Genomic DNA, 9,308 nt, shown 5'->3' on the forward strand with positions numbered 1-9,308 from the left:
GCGTGCATCCTTGGGGTGGGGAGTATGCATGTGAGTGGGCACATGTGTATGTCACATGGAAATAGGTGGAAGACTAGAGATTGGAAGTGTGTTAGTTGGAGAGAAAGGTAGTGATGAAAAAACAGGAAGAATGAAGATTGTCAAAATGCATGATATAATTTTATATTCTTTTGAAAGTCAACATTATATGTGTAAATTAGAATCTTAACCAGAAGAAGAAGTGGACAGATATTTCCAGGAGTCTAAAGTTAGGGAGACTTTTCAGAGCTGAGCTAAGTAAAACCCAAGTTTTCTTGTGTATCCCCCAGTGGAAATATAGCCTGACAGGCTCTTGATTTAATCCATGGAGACTCACAGTACAGCTTTTCACTCCAGAGTATAGGATAATAAATTTGTCATATTCAATACACAGAATCTAAGCATGAGAAATAAATAGAGACAAAATGTCTTTACTTTGTTTTATTATAAGGCCCTTCAAGTCAAAGCACCTGTTCATTAATTTTCTACCAAACTTTGCAACAGTTTGGCATAGCAGCTGCAGGCAGAATGGGAAGTGTGTAGGTCACTGGATGTGTGGTACAGGCAGCTGGTTAATCTCAGAGGTTTGTGTAGGAGGCTGAAGCACTGTGGTAGGAAAGCTGTTATACTGCTGACAGTAATAAATGGCTAGGTCTTCAGCCTGCACACTGCTAATGGTGAGAGTGAAATCTGTCCCAGATCCACTGCCTGTGAAGCGATCAGGGACCCCAGTGTACCGGTTGGATGCCCCATAGATCAGAGACTTAGGCGACTGCCCTGGTTTCTGTTGGTACCAGGCTACATAACTATTCACATTCTGACTGGCCTTGCAGGTCAGGGAGATCCTGTCTCCTACTGATGTAGACATGGATTTGGGAGACTGGGTCATCACAATGTCTCCATCAGCACCTGCAATCAGAAGTAGATTATGAGTATACATAGGTACACACAAAGACTTCATAATAGAAATGCTATAATCTAAAATGTCCTTTCTATTTGTATTGTCTGCTTACTATTGACTTCCTATAGAAAATATCTATTCTTCTACAAATGAATTCTTTTAAGATATTATAATACTTTTAAGTGTCTCACCAGACAACCACAGCAATAGGAATATGAAAACCTGAGTCTGTGACTCCATCTTGATGTCCATGCTGGCCTGAGGCACTTCAGATCTCACTGCAAAGGCCTGGTTTATAAATCCTGGCAGTTGGGCTGCCCTCTAGGGACCTGTGCAATGTAATCATCAAACAAGGAAGTAATTTGCCTGGACACAGGTTTATGAGAATACTCAGGACAAACCTACAGCCAAAAGCACTACCAAAGACAGGAAGTAATCACTGAAATGGAAGTCAACATAGAAGCTCCAGGACCAACTTAAAGCTCTCAAACCACAACTATCTAGACACTCTCATGAAAGACACCCATTAAAAATCAATAGGTGTGGTTTGGTTTGTTTTTTAGGATTTTATATATGTTTGTGTACATGTGTACAAAAATGTGTATATATACATGTGTGTGTATGATGAATATACTGTAGCTGTCTTCAGACACACTAGAAGAAGGCATTGGATCCTTTTACAGATGGATGTTTGCATGATATGGTATCTGAGAATTGAATGTAGGACTTCTGAAAGTGCAGTTAGCGTTCTTAACCACTGAGCCATCTCTCCAGACTCAACAGACGAGTTTTACAGAAATAATAGTACAAATACCTTCAATTTAATCCTGAGGAAAAAAATAAATCCTGTGCAACAACAACAAAATAAACAGGGTAAGTGGAAAAGAAGAAAAGAATGAAAGAAGGGAAAGGGAAAAAGGAGAAAAGAGAAAAGAAAGAAAGAAGAGAATGCAGAAGAGTAGAAGGAATATTGAATCAGGGAAGTAAGAAATAGATGGAAAGGAGAAAAGAAATGGAGAAAATGAAAAAAACATAAATATTTTTAAAAGAAAGGTTTGGGGTGGAGACTCAACACAGTAGTTAAGAGAACTTGCTTCTCTTATAAAAGACTCAGATTGATTCATTCCAAGCATTCACATGATTCTCAGTGTTTTAGGAGTTTAGTTAAGCACACAAATGGTTCACATGGTACACATACATACAGGCATATACATACATACATACATACATACATACATACATACATTCGTGCAGTTGAGATGATACCAGTGCTTCTGTGCCAGCTAGCAAGTCTTCCATCTGCTGCCTTTTTCTACTTTAATACAGTCTAACCCTCTGAAATTCCAAATGAATCCATTCTTAACAAGTTGCTTTGCTCATGGTGTTTATCACACCAATAGAAAAGTAACTAATAAAAAAGGATAATCTACCAGAGGATATTATGCCTGTAGAAAGATAAATACAAAACATAAACAACTGTAAATGTTCTACAATGCTGTAATATCCTACTGTATCCATGGACTCCAAACCAAGTTAGTCAATTTGTTTTTAAGGAATACATTGGCATTAGTTAGCATATTGTTCACATCAAGCCATGGATTTCCTTTTTATAAATATTAAATTTAGTCATAAAAATGAGATAAAACCCTGGAAGGTACAGACTATCAACACAAAATCATACATATTTAATATGGTGTGAGGTTTCTGGATCTCCACATTTAAGAGCAGATAAGAAGAGTTTAGAGTGATATGTGACCCATGAGGAAGAAGCAGGGGAGATACAAATGACTTAGAAATGAACCTATTACATGAACCATCTCATTCATAAATATTGGATTTTTAGGCATAATTATATAAATATAAACACAATTGTAGTGGGTTTGTATAAGGGAAACTAGGAGAGGGAAGAAAACTTGTGGGAAACAAAACATGAAACAGAAACAGGAAAGTAAGGGATGTGTCTTAGTTAGGATTACTATGACTATGATCAAATATCATAACCAAAGATAGAAGAATATATTCTTCTTATACTTTCAGGTAACAGTATATCACTGAGGGAAGTCAGAGCAGGAACTGAAACAGAGCAGGAACTCAGAGAAGGGAGCTAGCCAGAAATGATGAAGGAGTGCTGCTTCCTGACTTCCCTCTGATGACTTGCTCAGTGTGTGTTGTTGTAGAACTCAGGTCCAATACCAAAGCCTGTCCCCACCAACAACAAACTGGATCCTCCCCTGTAAAGAGGGAATTAAGAAAAGTCCCTACAGGTCTGCCCACAGTCCAGTCATATCTACATTTTTTTTCAGTTGAAGTACACCCCACTCAGATGATCCTAGCCTGGAAGAAAATGACATAAAAGTGCATCCAGGCAGGGTATAAATGTGGTTTATATATAATGATCTTAAAAGAAATTGCTTTTATGAAACACAACACTATGTATTATGAGTATATGTCAATACACTTGACTCAGCAAAAACAGGAGATAAGGAGCAGAGTTGGTATGTTAGTGCCCTCTGAGGCTCACCTGCTGACTTTGTGTTCTGTCCATATCCCAAATCCATGAAGACTGTGGGATTCTGACAGGTGAATTTACTTCAGATTCATTCTTATTTAGTGTCAAATTGAAGTATATATTGCTGCCAAATGCATGTACTTTGATATGACAAAATTTACCATGATTACTCTAAGTACATTTATTATTTTACAAAATAACTGAGACAATACTAAATTTTATTATTAGGTAATATTTACTCAAAGATAATGTCAGAAATTCAATAAAGAAAAATAAGGTCATGATTGGAATTGAAAGATTTTCTTTATGAAGAATATCAATAGTTAAAATGAAATGAATGTTCTTAAATTGTTCCCAAACAATTATTTCTGCAATGGACACAGACATAAAAGTGAGAATATTTCATGTCAAGTAAACATTAAAATCATACTAAGAAGATATTCAAAAGTATTTAAAAATAATTACTTAATCTTGACTCAAAGAACTGCCTCTCAAAAATAATTCAAAGATACCTTAGCCCCTGGATTATCTCCAGGACTCACAAGTCTACTTGAATATGGCAAGTGTTACTGATTTGTGGACAGAGAGGAGAGTGTTTTATTCCCAGGCTGTGTACAGATGGAAAAGCTGCTGCTTCAGTCACTGGCTGACAGGTTGAACTCTAAATTGTGTTTGTTTAGGCATTGTTTTCAAAAGGTGCAAGACATACACATAGGCAGAACACTAGAGCACATAAAATCAATTAATTAATTAATCAATTGATTTTTTTAACAATCAACCAATTAACTTATTTTAAAATCCTTAAAGCCCTGATATGGAATTGTAGGCTGCCAACATCTTAACTTCAGGCCATGGAGTTCTATGTTGGATTTCTAAATTCTAGAAGTATAATTTTGTTCCAGACAGAATCTGTTGGAGAAAATGTTACAGAAAAAAATAGCAACTTACACAGAAAACATAACTATATTATGTTCCATGAATCCTGGAGTCATTGTGCCTATTAATTCCTTTTTAGAGTCTGAAAACTTTGTTCATCAAAGTACCAGGCACACTGGCTACCAGGCAGATAATGGAAGTGACCATGGCAGTCAATTGGTCATACTAAGAGAGATTTTGTTGGAGAATAATGCACTACAGGAAGAGAATTAAAATGTTGCACACAGCAATGATCTTCCAGGTCTTCAACATGGACACTGATGATGGTGAGAATAAAATCTGTCCCAGATTGACTGCCAATGAACTGAACAGAAACACCAGATGCCCATGTGGATGGCTAGGATGTCAGCAGTTTAGAAGGCTGCTCTGGTTTCTGCGGATGCCAGGCCAGATGGTTCTTCTCAGTATAGCTGAAAAACAGGCTCTGGTTGAATGTAGAGCTGATGGAAACCCTCTGTCCTTTTGACACAGTCATGTGTGATAAACACTAGGTAATTATGATGCTCCCATAGGCACGTGCAATAGGGAAAAGATCAGCATCATACATACTTACATACATACATACATACAAACACACATACATACATACAAACAAACATACATACATACAAACAAACATACATACATACGTACACATTTGAAGATTTCATGACGCAGACATTAACAATTAAAATGTCTTTTCAAACTTAGGAGGCAGAGGCAGGTGAATCTCTGTGAGTAAAAGTCTATGCTGCTCTTCAGAGTGCATTGCAGAATGGCCAGGACTACCTAGAAAGATTGTGTTTAAAAAACAATCTTATGTCTGTATATTATTGAGAAAAATTGGGGTGACTTTAGCTGTGTCTTACTACATGGGGATATGGAACCTGAAGATGCCACCTCCTGTAGCCAGGCAGAAATGTCAACAGAGATTCTCTATTGAAACATATTACCTACAAAATTTTAAATCCCAAATTTATCATGTCTACAAGTAATACAGGCACAGGAGAGGTAACAGAAATGGACAGAATGGCCAAAAAATAACTAGCCCTAATGAAGACCCATCCCATGGGAAAGCACCAATACCTAACACTAGTAATGGTGTTCTCTTATGCTTACAGAGAGGAGCATGTTGTCCTCAGAGAAGCTGATTTAGACAGATACAGACATCCATAGCAAAACAGTGCATAAATCTTGGAGATTCTTACAAAAGAATAGGGAAAAAGACTGTGGGTCCCAAAGGGGATAAGTACTCCACAGGAAAACCAACAGAGTAAACTAACCTGAACCCTTGGAGCTCTCAGGGTCTGAACTACCAACCGAAGAACACTCACAGGCTATAGCTAGGTCTCCCTGATCATATGTAGCAGATATGCAGCTTGGTCTTCATGTGGGTCCTGAACAACTGGAGTGGAGTCTATCCCAAAAGCTGTTCCTGTCCTTAGGATATGTTCTACTAGCTGGGCTGCCTTGTATGAGAGATGCAGCCTAGCATCTTAGAGAATTGAAGTGCCAGGGGCTGGGGGAAGGGATAACTAGTGAGGCCCACAGGCTCCCATAGGAGAAGGAGAAGCACTGTGGGATAGAATGACCAGGAGGGGGCAGTGAGAGCAATGTAAAGCAAATAAGTAAAAAAATAATTCAATCATTAATTACATTTTCAAAAAAGTATTTTGAAAATCAACTTACACTATAAATTATCACATTTAAAATGACAAAATAATAAATACAGCTTCAAAAGTTTTCAAAGTTATATTGCTGAACTGTAATATATTTATTTCTGGCTTGTGTTCCACCTAAACTAAGAAATAACTTTCATTACTTTTTTAAAAAAAAAAAAGGTGACCTGTACTCTGGTGATGATTGTCACATACAAAGGGTAAAATGCAGTGAGGAAATTCTAGAGGGCTTTTTATTGAATGCAAATATTGGGTTGTATTTTAAGTTGGATATTGTGAGTGTGCAAAACAACCACCCAGCAGTTAATATGAAACCTCAGAAAATATTTAAATATTTAAATGCTTAAAAAAATACACATGACCACACAATACTCTGTCATTTTCTCTGACTATCATGAGTATAGACCTAACCTCCATCTCTTGCAGGTCAAATGAGAGCCTCCTACAAAGTGATTGAAACACTTACTTGAAATAGGTAGTTCATGATCCAGGACAGTGACAAAAGCTACTGATTTATAAGATTTTTTAACTGGACCCTCAGGTTCCTGACAGGCTCACTGGCAATGGGTCTTGACAGGACATGAAACAACTTCCTAACTGCACGTTCTGTCAATAATTGAGTAAGGCATTAGGCAGTGTAGATCAGGCATAACGTAGAGCCAAGACATTCCTGCTAAAAATCAGCAGAATAGAGGGAAACTATGTTGTTGTTTATTACTGTGTACAAGACAAAAAATCTTATACACTGTTATGGGCTAAAATAATAACTTTTCTACTTAGATAGTCCAACTAGTACTATGTGTTACTTGTTTTTAGAAAATAATCTCAACATGTAATAAAGGATAAAACTAATCAATAAGTTACAGTTGAGTTCTTGCCCAGGAGAAACACAACTTTATCCAGACAAAGTCATGATGGCTCCTTCAGAAACAATATCAGTATAGAAATATAGAGCAGAAGAAGAAGCATTATCCAATTCTGTTTTAAGTAAATTTATATTGTAATAAAACTTTCAGAGTATCAATAACCTGTGTTCTTCTGAAAATGGTTGATGACTTCTAGATGATCTTTTGTGGATTGCAAATTCTTCTCATTTTTGACAATCATATAGATTCTGAAGCAAATATATAAGAAATAATTTCTCCTGAATAACAAATAAAAAGGAAATAAAGATAATGACTATAAATAATGGCAAGACTGTACAGGAAGATCAAGCAGTATATGCTGCTGAAGAAACTGGAAACTGGGGCTGCCCCTGTGGAGGGTCCTCAGGAAAACATGGAACAATCATATGATTCTGGGACTCCTGTGCTAGAAATGTTCATAAACAAATGCATACCAGTATAAAGAGGATGTCTTACTCAAGAGTCTATTGCTGTAAAGAGACACCATAACCATGGCAACTTTTCTAAAGAAAACTGTTTACTTGAGGCTTCCTTATAATTTCAAAGATTTAGTCCATGTCCTTGTGGCACTGAGCATTGCAGCATGCAGGTAGACACAGTACTGGGAAAGCAGCACAGTGTTTTACAACTGAGTCTACAGGCATCACAAAGAGAGAGTCTCTAGGCTTGGAATGTGCTTTTGAAACCTTGAGACTGGTACCATGACACCTCTTAATGTTAAAAGACTTGGAGGGATCAGAGAAAAGAGGCATATACCTAAACACAATAAACACAATATATTGTTGGGCCTTGGACTAGGTAACTTCATTTAACCTGCCACCTTCAGTCATGTAGGACACAGGTAGAGGGCGTGATTAACAAGTCTCCACCTCCAGAGATTTAAATATTAATGAATTATCAAAAGGCCAGGGGTGTAGCTAATTAAGTTATTTCCTCCCGTTTTCCCCTCCCTATAAAAGTCCTGCTCCTTTGGCTTTTTTTTTTGGGGGGGGGGAAGCACATACCACCTACATCCATTTACCATGCCATGAACAATAAAAGCTTTGGAAAACCGGACTCCACGCGTTGCCTGATCTGCCTGATTTGCCTGATCTGCCACCACCAGGTTCCCAGCCTTTGGAAACTTGAGCTGCCCACCGCCAGCCCACAGTGGCTGTACCAATGTGGGACCCTCTGCTGGCAACATGAGAAGCCCGCCGGGGACCCTGATGCCAGACCACCCTGGGACCCAGCCGTCGGACTCCCTCTTTCCCCGCCCGCGAGATTTCTTCCCTACAATATACAGCAAGAAAATAGCCAACATCAGTTTAAATGGAGAGAAATTTAAAACAATTCCACTAAAATCACGACAATACAAGGCTAACCATTCTCTTTACATGACTTTAATATAGTACTTGAAATTCTACCTGCAGCAATAAGATGACTAAGGGAATTCAAGGGATACATATTGGAAAGGAAAAATTCGAAGTATCACCATTTGCAGATGATACAGTAATATACATAAGAGATCATAGATTTCCTGCCAGATACCTTCTACACCTTCAGCAAAGGGGCTAGATACAAAATTAACTGGAAGGAATCAGTGTTTCCTTTCATGCAAATGGTAAACAGGCTGAGAAAGAAGTTACAGAGACTACATCCTGCATAATAGGCACAAATGATACAAAATATCTTGGTACAACTCTAACCAAGCAAAGGAAAGACCTATTTTGACAAGAACTTCAAGTCTTTGAGAAAAGAAATTGAAAAAGATGTCAGAATATGGAAAGCTCTCCCATGTTCATGAATCAGTAGAAATACATAGTAAAAATACCCACCTTCCAAAATAAATCTACAGTCCCAATACAATTTCTATCAAAATTCCAACACAATTTTTTACAGACTTTGAAAGAACAATTCTCTACTTCATATACAAAATCAAAAAACCAAGGATAGCTAAAACTATCCTCTACAATAAAAGAACTTCTGGAGGTAGCACCATCCCTGACTTCAAGCTATACTACAGAGCAATAGTAATAAAAATAGAATGGTATTGGTATAGAAAAAGATGAGTTGATCACTGGAATCAAATCAAAAACCCAGAAATTAACCCAGACAGAACCAAAGAAGTTACACAAGAAGAACGGCCCAAGCAAGGATACCTGAATCTCACTTAGAAGGAGGAATAAAATGGCCACAGGACATAGAGGGAAGAAAGGACTTGGGATAGGGTATGTGGAGGGGAATGGGGAATATTGGGGATCAGGTGTGGGGAGAGACATGAGAGAAGGCTAGAGGGCCAGAAGAATGAATGGAAATCTGAAATGGAAATCTGCAGCTGCCAGGTGTAGGGGGAATCTTTAGGAACTCCCAGAAGAAGTCCTTGGAATGAGGGAAGTTCC

General features: G+C 37.8%; 1 pseudogene; it reads right to left on the bottom strand.

Annotated features, from left to right (window-relative positions):
• Nucleotides 1-562: 562 nt before the first annotated feature.
• Nucleotides 563-3,477, bottom strand: LOC117715050 (Ig kappa chain V region Mem5 pseudogene; annotated as a pseudogene).
• Between the last annotated feature and the right edge of the window lie 5,831 nt (nucleotides 3,478-9,308).

The sequence above is a fragment of the Arvicanthis niloticus genome, chromosome 9, assembly GCF_011762505.2.
Source record: "Arvicanthis niloticus isolate mArvNil1 chromosome 9, mArvNil1.pat.X, whole genome shotgun sequence".
NCBI classification, from domain to species: Eukaryota; Metazoa; Chordata; class Mammalia; order Rodentia; family Muridae; genus Arvicanthis; species Arvicanthis niloticus.